The sequence below is a fragment of the Myotis daubentonii genome, chromosome 15 (assembly GCF_963259705.1).
Source record: "Myotis daubentonii chromosome 15, mMyoDau2.1, whole genome shotgun sequence".
NCBI classification, from domain to species: Eukaryota; Metazoa; Chordata; class Mammalia; order Chiroptera; family Vespertilionidae; genus Myotis; species Myotis daubentonii.
Window position 1 is genome coordinate 39,005,275 of NC_081854.1, and position 22,565 is coordinate 39,027,839.

At 42.4% G+C, this 22,565-nt stretch overlaps 1 protein-coding gene and 1 non-coding gene across 3 annotated transcripts in view; both read left to right on the forward strand.

Moving 5' to 3' along the window:
- ADAMTS18 (ADAM metallopeptidase with thrombospondin type 1 motif 18) overlaps positions 1 to 22,565 on the forward strand; it is a 129,803-nt gene that overhangs the window by 23,113 nt on the left and 84,125 nt on the right. The gene's annotated exons all lie outside the window — the stretch shown is intronic.
- Positions 12,767 to 12,905, forward strand: LOC132217719 (U4 spliceosomal RNA). Its single transcript, XR_009448982.1, has one exon. It is a non-coding gene; the product is annotated as a U4 spliceosomal RNA (small nuclear RNA).

Sequence of the window (22,565 nt, forward strand, 5' to 3'; positions counted from 1 at the left end):
AGAGCGGGTATTTGTTCTTCCCAGTGGGTGGTCAGGAAAGGTCTCACTGGTGAGTTGACAACTGAGCAGAGACATAAAGGAGCCAGTCATGTGGCCTTGCTGGGCAGGAGCGGCCCTGGACAGGCAGCAGGTATGAATGCCCTGGGGTGGGCGGTGTATTGCAGGAGCCTCAAATGTCCAGTGAGCACCTACCATCACAATAAATCATTGCTGCTGCGCTCCTCTCCAGCTCCTCGCCGAAAACAGGCAGGCAGTGGATACTTATGTCTCTTTGGCAGTTTGTTAGAAAAAAAAATTTCAAACACATCAATGAGTTTGAAATGATGTTAAGTTCTTCCAAAACTGCTGGATAAGTAGGAAGTAGCTGAAAGGCCAGAATATTATCTTGTTGGCCACACTGTGCGGTTTGAAGTTGAAAAGGAAGGTGCTGGAAAGGTTCACCATGGTGAAGACATTCTGTTGCCATGTTGAGTGAAAGGAAGAAGGTGTTCTCAGCTACCTGTGCTCAGTCCTGGGTTTGGGTCTAGCTAATTTCTAATGTTATTCGTTTTTGCTTAAGCTCAATTTTATGTTCACTTTCCCAACAGAACTTAAAAGAAGGGGGAAAGGTTATTGGATGCCTGCTGAGATGGTCTGGGAGCCAAGAGACTTGGTTCTAGCTCCTAGACCAGGGGTCCTCAAACTATGGCCCGCAGGCCACATGCAAATACAAATATTTTATTTGTTCCCATTTTGTTTTTTTACTTCAAAATAAGATATGTGCAGTGTGCATAGGAATTTGTTCATAGTTTTTTTTAAAAAAACTATAGTTAGTCCAGCCCTCCAACAGTCTGAGGGACAGTGAACTGGCCCCCTGTTTAAAATGTTTGAGGACCCCTGTCTAGACCAAGCATGTCAAATTCGCGGCCTGCGGGCCACATGCCTTGTTTATTTGGCCCAGGTTAGCCTTTGGTTTGACATGCTTGCCCTAGCCAGTGGTTAGCAAACTGCGGCTTGCGAGCCACATGCGACTCTTTGGCCCCTTGAGTGTGGCTCTTCCTAAGCCTTAGGAGTACCCTAATTAAGTTAATGACAATGTACCTACCTATATAGTTTAAGTTTAAAAAATTGGGCTCTCAAAAGAAATTTCAATCGTTGTACTGTTGATATTTGGCTTTGTTGACTAATGAGTTTGCCGACCACTGCCCTAGATCCTTATGGCTAATCCTTTCCCTTCTCTGGGCCTCAATTTCCACATCTGAAAGCGAAGGGATGTGATTAGAGAAGCATGTGTCACGCTGTCACCTCGGTCTTCCTGCACAGGCATTGTTGGAGTGCCCGATAAACGGTCCCATTCCTAGGCCCCACCCTAGACCTAAAGAGTCATCGTCTCTGGGATTGAGACCCTCGGAATCGGCACTTTCAATAATGTGCATGCTCATCACACTTGAAAAAAAAATTCTGATTTGTTATAGAGAATTTTTGTTTCAGAATTTAGGTTGCAACCAACTAGTGTGTCATGAGTCAATTTAATCGGTTCTGATGACCATTAGCAAAAAGAGAAATATTACAGGTAGCATTAAGTACACTAGGCTAGACTCCTCCAGTTATTGTCTTGGAAGAGTACTGAATAAGATTTTTCAATGTGCGTGCCCACTGAGCCATGTTATAACATGTATGCTAATTTTCTTAGACATGGCTTTTAGCCAAAATAGTTAGAGACACTATTATAGAGCATCCATATTTAATGGCTGGGTAATGTGGTTTATGTAATTGTCCCTCAAGAAGGTGGTATTGTGTGGGCCACTTAGATCCAACCCAGACAAACACGCAGGGTTGTGCTGGGGCAACATTCTCAGGAGCTGTGGAGTCCCCAGGTAAATGTCTTCTCTCTCGCACTGATGGGTCTTAAAGATTATGTAGGTCTCTATACATTTGTGCCATTTTTTTCTCCCTCTCCCCCCACCGCCCCCCCCCCCCCAAAAAAAGCACGAGAAAGGTTCCCAGTGAGTATTTGAACAGAAAGGGAGCACTTCCCCTCCCATGTCAGCAAACGCCTGCCTTTGATAGCCCAGCTTTTAGCTGAGCTCAGATTCAAGCCGGGGCTTGTTTGATGAAGCAGCCCTGTCAGAGTGCTCCGCCGTAAATGCCACAAACCTGTTGATTTAAGGGGTTCAGTGTACACTGTAGGTCATCAGCCCCAAACACAGCACATGGTTTTTGATCTGAGGATTCAGTTCTCCATTGTAAATCTGTCAGCCTGGCCTGTTGAGTCAGCTACTGAGAGCAGAACGTCTGTGATACTGTTTATCCTGTCATATCAGCTTAGGTGAACAGTTTTTTGTTCCTCTCCGCTGTTAAATGCTACTTTTGACTCTAATGCGGTTCCTTATCTCTGCTTTCTGCACTGTCTGTTTCGGTGGGACAGGGCTCCAGGCGATGTAGCTTTAGTCTAGCTTTTGACTAAAACGTGGCCACTCAGTTTACAAGGTGCTTCTGAAATCCTGCATAGCACTTCTCTCCTTTAAAGAATGTTTCACTTTCTGCTCTAAAACGTTCATTGGAATAGCATAAATATAAATAGATGCCCAGATAATAAGTGTAACGCTCAATCAATTTTTGCAAAGTGGCCACACTCATGGAACTGCTAATTCAATTAGAATATAGAATGTCATCAGCCCCCAGAAGTCTCTGGCTACCTTCTCTCAGTTCCTCAAATATTACTATTACTTGGGACCCGGTGCACAAATTCATGCACAGGTGGGGTCCCTGGGCCTGGCCGGTGATTGGGGCCAATGGAAGGGGAGGCAGCCAGCCCCCCCATAGGGGCTGTTGCGGGGGCCAGCCGGCCAAGGGGAAGGACCGCGGGAGGTTGGCCCCAGCAGCAAGTTAACCAATAGCCGATTCTGCAAGGAATTGGGGTCCCTCCTCCCTCCTGGGTCCGGGGTGCAGGTTAACCAGATTCAAGGCTGTCAGGGCCCCAGAAGCAAGCTAACCAACAGCCAATTCCGTGAGGAATCAGGCTCCCTCCTTCCTCCTGTATGGGTCCAGGGTGCGGGTGAACCAGATTCGGGGTTGTCAGGGCCCCAGCAGCAAGGTCTGGGTCAGTGCACATCATAGCTACCGCTGGTCGTCTGATTGTTCCGGTCATTCAGTCTTAGCGGTTGCTTAGGCTTTTATATATAGAGATAATGAGTTCTATCACTGATACAGGTGCCAGAGGTATGTTCTCTTTTATTTAAACTTCTTGAAGTTTGTTTTGTTTTGCTTTGTTTTGTTAATCTTCACCCGAGGATATTTTTTCATTGATTTTCAGAAAGAGAGTAGAAAGGAGAGAGAGACAGAGAGAGAAACGTCGATGTGAGAGACTTATTGATTGGTTGTCTCCCCCATGCACCTCAACTAGAGCTGGGGATCAAGCCTGCAACTGAGGTACATGCCCTTGACTGGAATCGAACCCAGGACAACTTCAGTCCACAGGCTGATGCTCTATTCACTGAGCCAAACCAGCCATGGCTTCTTGAAGTTTTCAATGCTTCCTAGATGTGTGACTGGAAGTCATTTTTAGTTTTGGAAAATTCTTGGCCATCATATTTCATCTGCTTCACGTTGTTTCATCTCCTCTTTTGAGACTTCAATGGCACATGTACCACACACATATTTTTAAACTACCCAGAGCATGTACATTATGTGCTTTCCACTGACCTGTTTTCCAAAACGCTAATCCTCCTTTTAACTGAGTCTGAATTTTTGTGAAATCATCTGAGTTCTTAATTTCAATGATTATCAGTCCCATTCTAAAACTTGACTTTTGAAATAAATTTTACTTTTCGAGTGCAATTTATTTTTTCTCACCTGCAATTTATTTCCTGGGTGTGCTAACCACAGTTACTTTAACGTGGCTAATGACATCCATATCAGCTTCACCTGAGCCTCTCTGTCTAGTTTCTGGGGTTCACCCCCACTTTGGTCCCATTTATTATTATGCCTTGTGACTTTAATTACATGGTGAACTTTATGTATGAAAAGTTATAGAGATTCCAGATGAGCCTTTAGCTTCTGAGGCAGTTAGGTAAGGGTAGAATCTGCCAGGTAGATCCATTTAATCCAATCAATGTTTTGAGGGCGAAACTTCAGCTTTTGTAGTCTCGTCCACTTCCCATTGTCCATTATACCTGCGCTGCACTGCTTCAGGCGGGCTCAAGGGGAGACTGCAGGTCCTTACCAATCTTCTTCTTCCTTGGTGGTTGCTGAACCCCATTTACTTTTTATCTCCCCATGAAACTGCCAACACCGTGGTTTGGCCCCCTCAAACTTTGGCTTGTCACTTCCCGTTCAGCTTCTCCGAATCAGCACCATTTATTAAGTAGAACATTCCTCAAAGAGATAAGCATTTCAGACTATTTGGATTCACTTCTTTGTACTTCTCTCCTCTGTAGGATGTTGGCACTTCAAGTCCTGGATATTTTGGTAGCCTGACATGGTTTCTGTCTTTCTAGTTTCTTGACTCAGCAGAAAATTATGCTGAAGTTTCTGTCTCTTTGCAATGTCTAAATAGCCGTGTAATATCTTATTAACAGATGTGTTTTGGGATGTGGGGGTGGAAATCTTATAAAGCTTATCTAGTTGTCATCAAGGATGATCTACTATAACATACTTTCAGTTTAATTTTCTATTAAAGACTCTATAGAAAAGAAACAGACTTCCGTGCACACCTGTGCTGTGGTTGGCACTGTGAGGGACTGAGAGACAAAACACACAGGTATTGACAAAGAGGACTCATCATTTTGCATGTAACACCATCTTGTTTTTTTATGAAGAGTTGTACTTAAGAAGGTAATGGAAGTCTTCATCCCCTTTCAGAATTCCTTCCACATATGTTAAGATTTAAAAATGTCTTTCTTGGTCCAGGGCATAATATTTTGAGCGTTCTGTTGTACTACCTTTCGATTGATGATAACAATGTTTTCTTCCTTTTAAAGTATGTTCTGAGTGCTTTACTTTGTTATTCAGCTATGTCTTACTATCACCACCTGCTAGGGGTTCGTTATGATCACCATTTTGCAGAAGCAGAAATGGAATATCAGAGAGGTGTTGTGAACTGAATTAATTGGACATTGCAAGAGGTTTTCCCAAGTGGGTTGGAGAGGTGCTCAAGATGTTGAAAAAAAATTCCGTTGTCTGAGTTTGATTTTCACTCCGGATGGACATTTTGGGATGTCTGGACCTGAATTTAGGTTCACTTTGCTGTCCACACACTACTGAGACATCCAGATTTTCTCTCTCTGATCCAACAGGCCGCACAGGGGTGGCCAGATGCTGCTTCAAGACAAAGTCTTACTTAAATTTCCTCTCTCCTTTGCATTCCCCCTGTCCGCACATCAATGCCACTTTTAGTCAGAGCCGATCTGCCCAAGATCACTTGGAATTATTTTCCTCACCAATGGCTAAGGTGATCAACAGCAGCGCTAAAAACATTGTTTTCTGGAAGTACTGGCCTTGTTAAGATTTTGTTCAAATATCCTTTTCACTAAAGAAATCTTCTCTAATGCTCCCGCACTGAGTTCAGGACTCATTCTTTGTACTCTCGGGCTTCCCTTTGTCATTACGCTGTATTGCAATGACCTGTCGGTTTGGCTATCATCCCCACAAGATAGATAACTCCTTGAGGAAAGAGACCAGATCATAATCTTTGCAGTCTCAGATCCCGGCACAGAATCAGTCATACTAGATGCAAAGAATCACAGAGTGGACTGTGTCAGAAACGCATTAGGAAAGTACACGGATAGAATGACCTGGACTGGGCTTTGAGAATAGATAGCCTTTCATTATACAAACAGGATAAGCAAACAAAGAATTTTTGCATTATTGAAAGTCCTATCTACCATGTATTTGAGAATCAAGTCATGTTTGCTATTGTTTCTCATGTTGATTTTTTAAAAATATTTAGCTATTGAGTTTACAGGCAGTTTTCAATGATTTTATTTCTTATTTTCTTATGTTACTGTCATTGGTTCAGGTATTTACTTATAAAGAAACCTTGAGTCCATGTGATAATATGGTAGGGTAGAATTGAGGTTCACACTTAAAATCTATTTTCTGTCAAACATAATATTTTGTAACCCTGAGAAGTTATCCTCAAAATCTACTTTCCTATCTCTCTTCTCTGGTCACAGGCATTCATTGCTTTATGGAGTTTTATGATGTTACAACAGGAATGCAGACTCAATTCAAGATCCTGATTCATTCATTCATAGCTTTTTCTTCTCTACTCCCTCCTCCTCCTCCTCCTCTGCAAGTGGACACTAGATTCTTAAAGACCAAGGCCTTTGATTTATAAGAACCAGCAGTGGAAGACTTTCAGAGGTCATTCCCTGATGAAAGCTTGCCCCATGTAACTCCAGTTGTCCTCGGGTCTCTGTTCCACCCTGAGGAAAGCCCTCCCCCCACTGGATCCATTCAAGTCCCTTTGGTTACACGTTCACAGCACCATGTCTCTGCCTTTTAAAGTACTCGTCTCCATTCATAATTGTACACTTAATTGTGTGATTCTTTGGGTATTGTTGATCTCTCGCACTAGGCCATAGAACTGTGAGGCAGGACTCTGACTTCCCTCACAAGATCGAACATATACAAGTACTCTTGATAAATATTTTGGATGACATGAATGACTCTGTCTCTCCTTATAGTTAGCTGGCTGAGACATGAAGATCATTTAGATGTTGTTCAAAGGACCTAACTCAGCAACAGGCTGTATTCCAGGCAGAGGGACCTGGATATTCAGAAGCAAGGAAATTGTTGACTTTTGATCATATGTATCCCAAAGATCTCCCACCTCCTCCTCCTTTCCCAGCCTCATATGTGGTACTGTAGTGGAATATACTGAGATGAAAGCAAAGGCTCTAAACATAGACAATCCTAAGTTCAAATCCTACCTCTGACACTTGATAGCATGTTACATTGCTAAACTTGCTTAAGCCTTCATTTCTCCACACTGTCCCCCAAATATGGATAAAATCTTCCCTACATCCAAATATCATTATGTGGATTGAATGAAGTGACTCAAAGAAAGCATTCTCAATGTATGCTTGCATTATTATTTCCAGTAATATCAAATCTTAGCTCAGGGATAGTCTCTCTTGACTTACATCATTCCATCTCTTAAAGGTACCAACACCCTCCTATCATAAATTCCTGTATTTTCATCTTTTCTATATGATAGTGGGCAAGTGACTTAACCTCTTTGTTCATCAGTTGTCTTAACTATAAAATTGACATTGTTATTATGTGTCTCATATTTCTAATGAACATGAAATTGAGTTAATGCATGCAGAAGGTTTTAAACCAGGCTTGGCACATAATAAGAAGTTAACATATTAGCTTTCTTTGTTATGATTTATAGTGATGATTATAAAAGTAATAATTATTAATGCTGTACCACTATGTGATTGCCCAGTAATTGCTTCATGTGTATTTGGTAGAGATTGTATTTTTATGACATTGTGGGGCATTTCCCACAGGGAAGCCAGATGCTGGGGTAAAGAATTCAGGGCATTCAACCATGGCCAGAGTTCTTGGTCTTGAGCCAGGCATCTCTTAAGTTAGGATATTTTGTAAAAATAAGAACTGGAAAGTTAAAGCTTTGTGGGAGTTTGTGTGTGTGTTTTTTTTTTGGGGGGGGGCAACAAATGCTAATCCAATTTTCCTTTGTTTTATAAAAATGTATTTTCTTCTGTTAGTCTTTAGATTAATTATCCATGTTGAGCAAATGCAAGTTTATATAGTAAAAAGGAAGAGAAGGCACATAAACATTCTCCAACTTAGGTTCATTTTTAAAGTTGTTTATATGCTACTTAAATCTGGGGCTTAAAATGGGACTCTCTGGGTTTCGGTTCCCATTAGTAACGTCAGCAGCACTGAATGGTGGGCTCCTTCCCACTTCTCCTGAGTCTCCCAGGCCACGCTCCAGGCTTTGCAGGAGTCCTCTCTGTGGGAATCTCTGTTTAGGAGGATGTCCCAGGACTGAGGATAAGGACCACTGGTGGGTTCTGAAGTTGCCTCCAGGAAGAGGACAAGAATGATCAGAAGTGGGGCATCTCCCAGTAGAAGGGTCCGCTCTGGGTGGAAGACAGTAGTGGGTCATATTTTGTGCTGTAACAGGAAACAGGCGCTTGACTATATCACCATATAACTGAAGTTCTTCTGTCTCTGAGCTTTTCCCACTGTTTAGAAAGAGACAGAGCTCATGAAGTCTAGTGTCTGACGAGGGCCGTATAACGGTGCTTAAGGCTCTGGAGCTAGACCAGGTTCAATCCCAGTTCCACCATCTGGTGGAAGGTGACTTAAGTGCTCTGGACCTCAGTTCCCACATATCTCAAGCAGGGTGCAAAATATAACTTACTTCAAAGGACTGATGAATTAATTCAGACAAAGTTCTGGAAATGGCACCTGGTCCACAGTAAACGTTTGCTGTGATTATCTTGGATCATTGTGCCTCAACTCTTGTCTAAATTTGGTTTTTCCCAAAGTAAAACCTGAGACAAGGATTTGGGTGCTTCTGATTTGGGATATTTTATTGGGGAGATGATCCCAGAAGTGAGAGGGCAGGGAGAACATGATAAGGAAAGAAAAACAACAGGATTCAACAGTATTGGGGTGCTTTCTGGAGGATTCTTTGGGGGCCACAGTGAGCTCAAGTCTGCCAAGATCTCTTGAGAAGCACACAGATGTCTTTTAGAACTCTGACTGGAGGGTGACTTTCACTGAGTCCCATGCTCCACTGGTTGAGGATTACCCCAGGGGGGTTGTAACTCCATCCTCAATGCTGGGCTGGTGGCTGAGTGGGCGGCATAGAAGAAAGCCATGAGGCAGACATGCGAGGAGACATAGTGTGGGCTTGAGGTGGGATGTGGTCATCCGGCTGTAAGTCTGAGCTCACCCTGAACTGTCCATGGTGGTTGGGTTGGAGCCAGGGGACCTGAAGGGGATGTGATATAAGCACCGCAGAGCTTCTGTGAGGTCCTGGGTCAGGGGTGGGCTTCCCACTGTGCAGGGTCAGAGGTTCCATTTTAAATGTTATTAATTTATTCGAGAAATCTGCTGCGGACATTAATTCACTCTAACCAGTTGCCACCATATACTTCTTGGTACTAGAAAGTCTTGGTACTTGTTTTAAAGAGAGAGATGCCTGGCCAGGTATTCATATAAGCCACTATCTTCTTAAAGATAGATCCATGTAGGATTATAAATTGTAGATAGCAAAGTTATCTGTAAATAATTTGTATAAGGGACAGAATTTTGGGGGCTGATTACAGTTGTAGTTGTAATTATCACTAATTAGTAGTAGTAGTAGTAGTAGTAGAGACATGGGCACTTCTTATTTTGGGTAGTTTATTGTGGAGATAATCAAGTCATGATTGCATAGTGAACAGTAATTATTGACATGTGTTATGTATTGTGCTTGGTATAAGCCAGCCACTATAATTTGTGCCTGGCAGCATAATCTTACTTGCAGCCCAAGGCAGCTCTATGAAGTATATACTGTTATCTTCTCCATTTCATGACTCAAGCCACCGAAGGTCAGAGAAACTAAGCAACATCCCAGCATCCTAACACCAGCAAGTAGTAGAGTCTCTGACGGAGAAAACACATCCGACATCACTTAGTTCCATCTTCTTTTAGGGAGAAAATAAAATAAAAACTTCAGAATTCTTCTAGGCTCTAGCTTTTATTTCAAGAATGAAAAGATTGATTCACCTGGTTTAAGGGGAAAAGGAATGTCTGGTTTGGGCTCTGCAGGATGTAGGTGCTAAGCGAGGTCAGCAGGCCCGGGTCTCTCTCCGATTCCTGGGCCTGCTTCCCTCTGTGTCGGCTTCCTCAGGCCTCCCTGCATGAGGGCAGGGATGACCACAAGCAGTCCTGGTTGACTTGCATGCAGTTGAACAATCTCAGACTAAAGACAGCCTTTTCCCTGGAGATCCAGCTAAGTGCACAGGCTGGCCCTCATCGGCCGGGTTGAGGTGGGTTGGAATGGGCTCATCCCTAAACCCAGGTTAAGTGGCACAGCCTCAAAAGGCTAGTGGTAGGTCCACCTCACACCTGAACCACGTGGAGTGACAGTGAGGTAAAGGCATTTTCCCACCAAGAGGTGTGGCTTCCGGCCCCAAAGAAAAAAGGCCGGGCATGTTGATGACCACTGGACAGGCTCATGTCATCTCTGTTTTTATGGATATAAATGAATAAACTTTCTTTTTATACACAAGCAGTCCCCCCCTTATCCATGGTTAAGTTACCCACAGTTGACTACAGTTCTCACAATGGAAAATTCCAGAAATAAACAATTCGTTCATTTGAAATTGTGTGCCATTCTGAGTAGCATGATGAATTTTCTCTGTCCTCTCAGGATGCCAATCATCCCTTGCCTAGCGTCTCCATGTTGTAGAGGCTACCCTCCCGTTGGTCAGTTATCAAGGCTCATGTGTAAGCAGCCCTTATTTCTCTTACTGTGTCTCATTTATGAATTCAGCTTCATCATAGGCACGTATGAATAGGAAACATATAGAAATCAGCACTATTTGCAGTTTCAGGCATCCAGTGAGGGGCTTGAAGCGTATGCCCCGCAGATGAGGGGGGCTGCTGGACTCAGCATCTCCCCCAACAGTCATTCTATGACCTCTTCCTCATCAAACCTAACTTCTGGATTCTAGAGATTTTAAATCCTCCCTTTATTCAGTTCTTGAATTTTTGCTTCTTAAGCCATTTCTATCAGTTTTGTACCTAGAACAGCGGTTCTCGACCATGGGCAATTTTGACCCCAGGGGACATTTGGCAATGATAAGAGACATTTTTGGTTGTCACATCTAGGAGTGGGGGCTGAGCTACTAGTACAGCCATGGGCAAACTACGGCCCACGGGCCGTTTGAAATGAATAAAACTAAAAAAAAAAAAAAAAAAAAAAAAGACCGTACCCTTTTATGTAATGATGTTTACTTTGAATTTATATTAGTTCACACAAACACTCCATCCATGCTTTTGTTCCGGCCCTCCGGTCCAGTTTAAGAACCCATTGTGGCCCTCGAGTCAAAAAGTTTGCCCACCCCTGTACTAGTATCTAGTGGGTCAAGGCCAGACATGCTACTAAATATCCTGTAACACACAGGACAGCCCAACACCACAAAGAGCAATATCAGTAGTGCAGAGGCTAAGAAATATCAATAGTGCAGAGGCTAAGAAACCGAGGTCTAGATCAATGCCTTAAAACTGTTGTGACCAAAGTTACCATGTCTCCTTTTCGCTGAAGAGGGCACATTGCTGTCAGCCCTTAGGTTGCCTGGTAGAAGTATTTGACCATTTTGAGCATGGCCTTCTGGAAGCCCTGCACGTCCTTGGAATATGTGATTGTCACACCACCCCCTGGTCTCTTGCTATACTTTTGGCTGCTGCTTCTTGTTTCTTACCTTTATCGTTCTTTTTTATCAGGTGTCCCAAGCTCAAGTCCTGAGGCCAGGCAGGATACGTGAGGAAGTCAAACAATCTTGATGCATGTGAGAGGGCACAGAGGGGTCGGTGGCGTGCAGGGCAGGGTTCCCATCTAAGAAGGGGCCCTCCAGTTTGTTGTCACGTCCAGTTTCTCAGGAATGAGATACAGTGTCACCAGCTTCTCTGAGTTTCCCAGACAAGCCATACACCTGGACAGTCTGTGAAGTCTCTCCATGTTTAATGTGGGCGACTGAGTCAACATTTTTGTACGAAGCTCTGGGTAGACAAAGCAAAGCTCTGTGTTACCAGAGTGTAACCACCTCTGCCTTAACGATCAGAATTTCCTGGGGATCTCTTTTAATAAACCTCATTATCTTCTCAGGCTCTCGATAGTGGCAAGTTTACCCAGTTCCTTGGAATAGATTAATATCAATATGCTAATGACTCGAAATCCTACAACGTCTATGTATCTAGTCAATATGGATCTATTAAGCTTGCTAACAGAATGGAGTTCATTATGCTTTTTAACACTAGAAAGACTGAAATTTAGTATATACCTATATTGCCCAAAAGCAGTCAAAATGACTGCATTGTGAAAGAATAATATCGGAGCACTCTTCACTTATGTTCCTTAGCTTTTCCAATAACTCACTTCTATTCGACATTTCTTTCATGAATTTAGGGCGCAAAAGAAATAAAATAAATAACTTATTAGAACAAGTATCACTGCATAAAGATTCGAATAACAAGTACTAGTTTAGCTTATTGAGCAACTGCAACTTATCAAGTATCGACAATTTATCATGTACTTGTATGTTATCATGTGACGGTAATAAAAAAAAAATGAAAACTGTTATTTCAATACAGAGCCGAACTGGTCATATAAGAAATTTACTCAATTCAATAATAAGAGTCATAATTTCCCAAGCAGTCAAAATGACTGCTTTTGGGCAATATAGGATAACACATATATATATACCGGAAATGAAGGAGGGGGAGGTAACTACAATTATTAATGAACGCATTTATATGTTGTACAAAAAGTCACAAAATTCTAAGACATTGTGTCCTTATATACATAATTGTTTTTCTAATTGAAATTAAAAAGCAGTCAAAATGACTTCCTTGGGCAATCTAGTGTTAAAAAAGAAGTGTATTGATTTTTAGAGAGAGAGAGAGGAAGATGGAGAGAGAAACATAAATGTGAGAGCACAACATTGATCAGCTGCCTCCTGCATGCCCTCTACCTGGGATCAAGCCTGCTACCCAGGCATGTGCCCTTGACTGGGAATCAAACCAGCAACCTCAAAGCTTTGCTCAGTGGAAGTATTGTAGCCAATGAGGTATCCGAGGTGCGATTATTGCTAATTGAAAACTTTTCCCAATACCCCGCCGTGACGACTTGAAATACAGTCGGCACTGGCAATATTTGACGGTCTCTAAGGAGACTGAAAAAAAAAACAAACAACAAAAATAAAAACAGAAGAAGCAACCTCCTGGTGCAGGGGACCACGCCCAACCAGCTGAGCCACACCAGCCAGGGATAATTATGCATCTTTAATGTAATATCTGCTGGGTAATGGTGATGAAACCGATTACAGAGAAGAAAAACTTAACGTGCTGTATTAACATAATAGCCACAGCAGTTGGGAAGTCTGACATCCTCTTATATTTGTACTTAAGAAAATTGGAAAAATTAGGATCTTGCCCCTTTTTTCTATAAATTTCACTCATAAAGGAATAAATAAATGTGCAAAGTTCCTTTTTTCTATATGGTTGGTTTTCTATATGGTTGGTTTTTCTTCTTTCCCACATCTAAAACAGATTCTAAACCTAATTTTTATTCTTTGCTGTACTTGTAATAATAGCATCAGATCTGGAGTAATATGATTGGCACATGTTTAGTGGACAAAACTGGGATATTGTTGAATGCGAACGCTCTGAAAATAATAATGTTTTTGGAATCCACCTGGTTTGTGATTTGCGTTTACAGAATAAACCAATCCCTGTTTCTCATAAGTCTTCCTGGAACCTAGATTTCCCCTGTGTGCCGGAATTTAGAGCTTACTCTTTTCAGGTTTCCTCTTGACCAATCGTCTTACCTTCAACATTTGTTTTTCCATTAAGATTTTTACCTTTGAATATTTCCTGCGGTTTTGGTCTAAAATGATTTTTCAACCTTGTGGTTCTGATAACAACTTCCTTCAGAAATTATACTAATCATGTGAAACTGGTACATAACCCATATGGTGTCTGGAAATAGTTATTTTTAAATGACTTTATGCTGAAATGTAGTCATATTTTTGTAAAAAAAAAAAAAAAAGGGCTGTGATCTGTTTTTAATTTGCAGCAGTTTGAAGCCATATTGATTTTTTTTTTCTGCTGATATTTCAAATTTCCCTTTATGGCAAACACAGTAAGTCGATTAACCTCTTGACTTCCCTTGCAGTCAAGTGGCAATGGCTTTATTTACCCAATTGGAATGTCTAGAGATTAAGAAGTCTTTGATTCAGTGTACGACTTGGCAGAGGGCGGTGGGGAGTTACAGACAGATGGCTGTGTCTAGAGCTCCAGCTTGGTAGCCAAATGGTTAGCGAACGCCCTGGTGTTCCCATTTTCCCACACCAGCTGGGTGGCCCTGGGCAAGTGGCTTCACTTCTGCTGAGTCTCGGTTTCCTCATCTAGGAAATATTAATCGTGTTTTTCCTACTCGAGAACTCAATGAGATGAAGCAGCTTGGCACTCCGCCTGGCTCCCAGTGGGAAGTGCTTTGTAAGCATTAGAAACTACTACTCCTAACACTGGTACTTGTAGTGACTGTGGCAGTGGTTAGAGTACTAGCCATCCATCACATTTCTCTAGAGTGGATCTAAGACTGCCCAGAGGCTTTTTTCAATTTAGGTTTCTCCAGAGTCCTGTTTGCTATTGTCCATTCCATTCTTTTATTAATTTTTTTCACTTCATTCTCGATGCCAGGGCCTTTGGTTAGGTGCAAGAGATGGAATGATTGTTTTTTAAAAGGTATGTTCCTGCCCTTGTGGGATTTATAGCTTATAATCTTGTGGGAGCAGATCTGTCCATTAAGGAATCATGGAAACATGCAATTACAGCTTCGGTAAGTGCTTCTGAAGAAAGGGACGCGGAGCAAGGAAGGCATGCTTGGTGGAGGGGGAGGCCGCCGTGAAGGAAGCTGTGATTAAGCTGAGAAGTGATGGGAAGAGGAAACCTCATGAACCTGCTGGGTAGAGGGAATGGCTCGTTCCTTAGGAGGAGGAGGAAGAATGGCATGGCTGGAGGAACCAGGGAGGCCACCATGGAGGGGCCACCCCGGATGGGCAGCTGGAGGAGCAGGGTCCTTGGTGCGGCTGCAGCCCTGGGCAGGGCCAGACCCCAGGGACCTAGTGCGCTTTCAGAGCACTTAGGCCTCCTCCATACCAAACACTCTCCCTCCCCGCCTTCTCCCTCCATCTCAACACACATTTACCAACTGATAATCCAGTTGGAAAGAAGATGTAGGTATGGTTTCTAGTTTCTCCTAGGTCTCCTTTGGTACTGTGGCTCAGGCTCTCTTTCCTCAGACCTACTTGGCCTGTAATAAGATTGTAGTGAAGCGAAGCTGATAGGGAAAATGGTCCATATTCTCACCAGCCACAGGCAAACAGCTTCCTGTGCTTATGATTTTCTGTATGTTGAGAGCCCAGACATGGAGGGAACGTGAGTTGTAACTTAGGTGCAGATGATCTTGTTACCTTGCTGCTTTGCTGCACACCCAAGTGTGAGGAGAGCTGCAGTGGTTCACCCGTGGAGCTTATAAAAGCAGTTGCTGCCCTAACTGGTTTGGCTCAGTGGATAGAGCGTCGGCCTGTGGACTGAAGGGTCCCAGGTTCGGTTCCAGTCAAGGGCATGTACCTTGGTTGTGGGCACATCCCCAGTGGGAGGTGTGCGGGAGGCAGCTGACCGATGTTTCTCTCTCATCGATGTTTCTAACTCTCTATCCCTCTCCCTTCCTCTCTGTAAAAAATCAATAAAATATGTTAGAAAAAAAAAAAGCAGTTGCTACAGGACCATCCCAGACTTGATGAGTCGCAGTCTATCATGGTGTGTGGCCTGTGCAGTGATAATCATCTCAGGCTCCCCAGAGGTTCCAAAGCATGCTTCCTAGCTCTGCAAAGGCGGTGTCCACACTTCTGTGTGTTTGGATCCATAAGCCAGAGATCTCTATTATTTTATTAACCAGAGGCTCGGTGCACAAAACTTGTGCATTCGGGAGTGGGGGGTCCCTCAGCCGGGCCTGCACCCTCTCGCAGTCTGGGAGCCCTCAGGGGATGTCCGACTGACGGCTTAGGCCTGCTCCCCATGAGAAGCAGGCCTAAGCCGTCAGTCGGACATCCTTAGCGCTGCCACAGAGGCAGGAGAGACTCCCACCACTGCTGCTGTGCTCTCCAGCTGTGAGCCCGGCTTCTGGCTGAGCAGCGCTCCCCCTGTGGGAGTGCACTGACCACTAAGGGGCAGCTCCTGCATTGAGTGTCTGCACCCTGGTGGTCAGTGCGTGTCATATTGACCAGTCATTCACCATTCAGTTGATTTGCATATTAGCCTTTTATTATATAGGGTTCCTCAAAGACAAATACAGCTTTGCAGATTGGTTTTCAATGCAAAGAGAAAAATAAGAAATAAATTTGCATTTATTTGTTAAACATATGTGTGTATACCTGTACATAGTTACACATATATACATATACATGCATGCATACATATATACCTGGGTGTGTGTGCCTATTCTTTGTCGCCTATTGGCGACAAAATATCCTGTTTTGTATTTTATGAAATGATGTTGCTAAAAGATTTCAGTTTGGGGAATAAATGTGGAAATCTATGTTAATATCAATCAATTAAGTTTTTATTGACAGGTCCAAGAATTTCAAAAGCCTTAGGAACTGCCTGCTTTTTATGTTAAGTGTTTTCTTGAAAAATTTCTTGTTACATTTTGTGTGGGAATGTTTTGTTAGCAGTGCAATTTTTATTTCTTTCAAATTGAGGTAGAATTAACACATAGCATTGTATTAGTTTCAGGTATGCAGCATAACGATTAAATGACTGTGAAACGATCGCAACGATCAGTCTGGCTGACATCCACCACCATGCATAGTTAAAACGTTTTTTTTCTTGTGATGAGGACTTTTAAGATTTACCCTCTTAGCAACTTTCAAATATGCAGTACCAATCTGTTCTCTGTATCTCTGAGTTGGCTTTTTTTCTTTCTTTCTTTCTTTTTCTTTTTAGATTCCACTTATAAGTGAGATTATACAATATTTGTCTTCTCCATCTGACTTAGTTCACTTAGCATAATGCCCTCATGGTCCATCCATGTTTTTGCATATGGCAAGATTTCCTTCTCTTTATGGCTGAATAATATTCCCTTGTGTATGTGTACCACATCTTCCATTGATGAATACTTAGGTTGTTTCCATATCTTGGCTAATGTAACTAATGGTGCAGTGAACATGGGGGTGCATACACCTTTTCAAAGTAGTGTTTTCATTTTCTTAGACTAAATACCCAGAAGTGATATTTATGCTGGATCATGTGGTAGTTCTATTTTTAATTTTTTGAGGGATGTTCCTACTATCTTCCGTAATGGCTGCACCAATTTACATTCCCACCAATTGTGTGCAAGGGTTCCCTTTTTACTCCACATCCTTGCCAATATCTGTTACTTCTTACCATTTGTTAAACGGGAAAGCTATTTTATTCTTATTCCTAAGGTAAATCAGATGTACTTAATCTCTGGTAGATCTTTTTTTGTTCTCCTTTCTGTTTATTAGGATATTACAAAATACGTTCGATTCCTTTTGACACAAATTTCTAATGCCTATGTCATATTTGCTTCCTCCCAAAACTTTCTTCTTAAAAATAACACTGATAACTAATATTTTTCTATGTGCTAGTATTGAACAGATATCTAATTCTCTCATCAGCCATGCAAAAAAAAGCTTTTGTATTCTCAATTTTTAAATGAGACTACTGAATTTCACAGAAGTTCAACAACCTGAAATCTATGATCAGTATTTAAAACTAGGCTTAACTAACTTCTTGTCTATTCTGTGACTCTGGGCTGTCTCCACGTACAAAGCAATGAATAGTTTATTAACAAACACCTAAGTTCAGAAACCTCGTTGTGAAGTTATGTTCAAAACTCTCTTGACAGCAAAATCAGTGCCTCCCCACCCCCACTCCACCCACATGACTGCTAAGGTTGTGTATTCATGTACAGTGGTATCAAGTGGTTTCTGGGGGGGTAAATTTTTATAACAAAGTTGATGGTTTTGAAAAAAAACAAACAAAATTATCATTAATCATGCGGAGCCCTGTTAACGTGAGTCAAATATCTCAGCAGCAACAATCCCATTGGGCTACATGCAGGGTTCAGAGCCAGGACATCCGTCAGTGTCAGAGGACGCTGGAAGGAAGAATGGACCTGGAGTGAGAGTCACATTAGAGGCCACTGGACCGTAACGGGCCAGGCCCATTGGAGGTGTTTTGTTCAGGCTGGATTTTAGGGCAGCTCGGGGTTTTGAAAACTGTCCGCTGGGCTGTGCGTGATGTCAGTGCAAACTGCCGAGCCCCTGCTGGCTCAAACCTGCCTGGCTCCCCGTTTGGGGTGAACTGCACACCCCCAGGCAGCCTTGCATTAAGTCCATGGGGCGGTAGAGACTGTGCTGAATTAGTAACTGACTTGGGAGGGCTGCACATTGGGTTCTAGGCAGAGCTTGGCCACTCCATGACCTCCTACAAGCCACGCCATCCTCTGGGCAACTATTTTCACTTCCATGGTGACCGGATGGTCACTGGGACCCTTTCAGTTTTATTTTTATATATGTTTAAATTACAGTGGACGTACAAGATTATATTAGTTTCAGGCGTACAACATAGTGATCACACATTCATGACCTTGCAAAGTGATCGGTCCCATAAGTCTAGTGTCCATCTGTCACCATAGGTAGTTATTACAATATCACTGACTATATTCTCTGTGCTATACTTTATATCCCTACACTGTTGTTATAATTGGCAGTTTATACTCCTTAACCCATTCACCTTTTTCACCTCTCCTTCAAGTCACCTCACATCTGGAAACCATTTATTTATCCCTATTCATTTGTTCTCTATATCTATGAGTTTTTTTCTGTTTCATTTATTCATTTATTTTCGTTCTTAGATTCTACATAACAGTGAAATCATATTGTCTTTCTCTATCGGACTTATTACACTTACCATAATACTCTAGGTCTATCCATGTTGTCACAAGTGACAAGATTTCATTCTTTATTGTGGCTGTGTACTATTCCATTGTATATATGTACCACATCATCATTATCCAAATGTCTTTGAGTAGACACTTAGGTTGCCTCCATATCTCAGCAATTGTAAATAATGCTGCACTGAACATGGGGATGCATATATCTTTTCAAATAAATGTTTTGGATTTCTTTGGATATACACCCATAGTTGCTGGGCATTTGAGGACTCTCCATACTATTTTCCATAGTCCCACCACGAGTACATGCGGGTTATTTTTTTTTTCCAAATCCTCACTAACACTCATTGTTTGTTGATTTATTGATGGTAGCCATTCTGACAGGTGTGAGGTAATATTTTCTTGTGATTTTAATTTGCATTTCCGTAATGATTGGTGATGTTGAACATTTTTTTATATGTGTAGTGGCCATCTAAATGTCCTCTGACTTTGCAGGCCTTCCCTGAGCTAGTCAGGTTAGCGTGTGACTCCTTTTTGTCCACATTATTTAATGACACCTAGACTTTTAGACACTGTGAGCTCTCCATGCTGTCTGGAAGTTTCCATGCCAGCCCACTCATCATGTCAGTATAGAAAAGGATTTAATAGTTCACACTTATTCTTTGACTTAATGCCTGATTAAACTTGATAGTAAATGAAATGCATTGCTATTATTATATCAAGAAGGTATGATTTTAGTACTTAATGCAGAGGGATTTGCCAACTAGGGTTCAACGAGGACAGAAATACTCACTGATGCAACAAGTAATTTTCATGCCCAGTCTATGCCAGGAATGGACCAGGCACTGGGAAGACAGCAGTGCACAAACTGAGGTGAGCGCTCCCCTAGAGCTTATACTGTAGTGGGAGAAAATGGACCATAGGCAAATACATGTACAGTCATCAGCAGGTAAAGTATTATGAAGGAATGTAAAGCAGGGAGGTGGGCATGGGGAGTGATGAGGTGGAAATTTCATACGGGGGGAGGGGTCAGGGAAGGTCTTACTGAAATAGACCCATGAGCAGGAAGGAAATGAGGGTGTGAGGGAGGTGTGGGTGAGTGTTCTGGGCAGAATAAACTGAACTTATAAAGGCCCTACACAGGAGCATTATACTTAAACATCTTGAAGAACAGCCGTCAGGCCAGTATAGCAGGTGCTCATTTAGTGAAGGATGACCATTAGGAAGTGAAGTCAAAGAAGAATGCCTGAGTTCAGATCATGCAAATCATAAAATAAACATGACAACACCATGGAGACCATGACAAATACTTTGACTTTTACTCTGACCTGGACCAGAGCTGACCAAGAGTTTTGAGCAGAGGAGCAAGGTGATGCCACTTGACCTTTCCTTGCCCATAATATTACCAGTTGTGCCTGGCACATAGTATGTGGTGAAAATTTTGATTCAGTGTTTCTCATTGTTTTTGTACAATTTCCTCTATGATGACTGAGTATCCTCTATGTGGGAGGCACTGTTTTTCTGTGATTGAAGTTTCTGTGAGCACAGGTGGTCAATGGAACTATTTTCTTAGTTAACAGCAGTACGAGTTACATTTCTCAAAGTTGAGGCACCTTTGTCCAAATCACCAAGCCCCCTCTCCTGTGATAGGGATGGACCCCTTGGTAAGGCTGCTGGGAAACTTAGGAAGGGACCTCTCTGTTGATCTGAAGTAAACTCCTGGATCCCCTTGCCTGCCACCTGCATGAAGAAAATAACACCTCTTCTTTCTGTTCAACCTGAAACCAAATATAGTTGTAGTTTTTTTATTGTTTTAAGATATTATCATTCCCATTATTTTTTTCCCTTTTGTTGAGTTTATTGGGATGACCCTGGTTAACAAAACTGTACAGGTTTCGGGTGTACAATTCCACAACGCATCATCTGTACACTGTATTGTGTGTTCACCACCCCAACTCAAGTCTCCATCCTTCACCTTTTATCCCCCCTATACCTTGCCTTCCCTCTAACCCCAGCAGACTATAGGTTGTTCACAGGGTCTTTGCAGGTATTAAAAGGGAGATCAATAGAACTTTACTGTTGACTCCTCCCCCTGCCCCTGGCTATTGGTACTTTATCCGAAACACCCTCATAATCACCATAATTACTTGTTATTTGACATTAGGAGGCTCCAGCCTGTTTGCAGCAAGCCTCGTTTAGTTTTATCTAAGACTGAGGAATCATGAAGGGATGGTTTCCAATCCTGCCTTCCTTCTCTTCCAAATGCATGTATGCCATGACATTGAATTTCTGCGTGTAAGTAGATTGAAATTCCGATCTTTAGAAGTAGCTTGACATCTTTTAATTTCAAAAGGAAAACAAAATATAAATGTGTGGGACCATGGACAACTTACTAAAGTTGATGGAAGAATGGGAGCATGGTGCAGCCAATTTAACTTTCTGCTCTGTTCAGCGTGGTAGCCGCTAGCAACATGCACTTGGAATGTGGCTAGTGTAGCCAAGAAACTGCACTTTTAATTTTCTTTAAATTAAATTGTGTTCATTTAAACATAAATAGCCACATGTGGCTAGTAGCAGCTGTATTGGACAGTACAGCTTTGGTGGGCTGAAGGAGTTGTCTGTAGGAAGTCAGCAGAGTGGGTGACAAAAATGAAATCAAAGGCTCTTTTCATCGTTCATCTGTCCAGTTGCCTACCAAAGAGATCTGAGTACTTTCCTTAACTACCCAAACCCAATAATTAAACCCTTGTAAGTCTACAGTCTTCTTTTTCCTAATTCATGTGCTTTATTCCATCTTCACCGCCATCGCCTAACCTCCATTGCCCTTTTCTCGTGCAGAGGCCAGGGCAGTAGACTCGGAGGGATTGCTTAGTCTCGATTCTTGTCTTCCTTTCAATGAATTCTTCCTCCATTGCAGCCGCATTAACCGCTCAGGATTAAGTCCCTGATGACGCTCCCATTTTTCTCAGGATGAAGCTCAAAGTCCCGAGCTTTAATGAACATAATGGCTTTTTTGCTTTGTAAGTTGTAAAGCTCTGACTATTTGAACAGCAGATTAATGTACATTTTATTAATGATATTTCTATTTGGAGTTACATGTGGGTACACATTATCTTCTTAGTATTTAGGGCTTTTAAAAGTCTGTCCCTTTCTGCTCTCAGAAGCATGTGCATGCCAGTGCACATAAGCATTCTACGCTTGACAAATCAAATAGCTGCAGGCAACCAGCACTCTTTCTCTTTCACCTCTGCTCCCTCACCTGGATACCCCGCCCCCGCCCCTTGCTCACCTGGCTGACACCAGCCTCATTGAAGACTAAGCTTAGATATTCCCTCTTCTAAGAAGTCCTTCTAAGAATTTGTTAGGTGCCCCTTCTGTGATTTCCCCAGCTCCTTGGGGGGATGGGTGGGAGGGCAAAAGGGGGCTGTCTTTCTTGTGATGTCTGCTTAGCTGTTGGTCCCCCTTGTCAGAATTTCAGCACCCTGGGGTGCAGGGGCCAGAACTGTTTTATTCCTGATCCACAGGGCCTAGGTCAGTGACTGGTCCATTATAAATATCCAATATTCATGAATGAGTTGAACTGACAGTTACATGTTACCATGTGGGGAGTTTTCCAAAACCCCTGCCCCAAAGAAACAGATTAAAACCAAACTCTTCCTATAGGCTTTCATTTTATATACAGTTCGTGGAATAGATAATACAAAGCTTGGGATACTCTTATTTTCATTAAATCACATCCCTGGTTCTCCACCTAATGACTTCTTTACTTAGGTGACTGCCGCCAGCTGCATTAGTGGCTGCTGTCTTGTCACAAAAGCATCAGACGCTACTCTTTTGTTGTTGTTGTTGT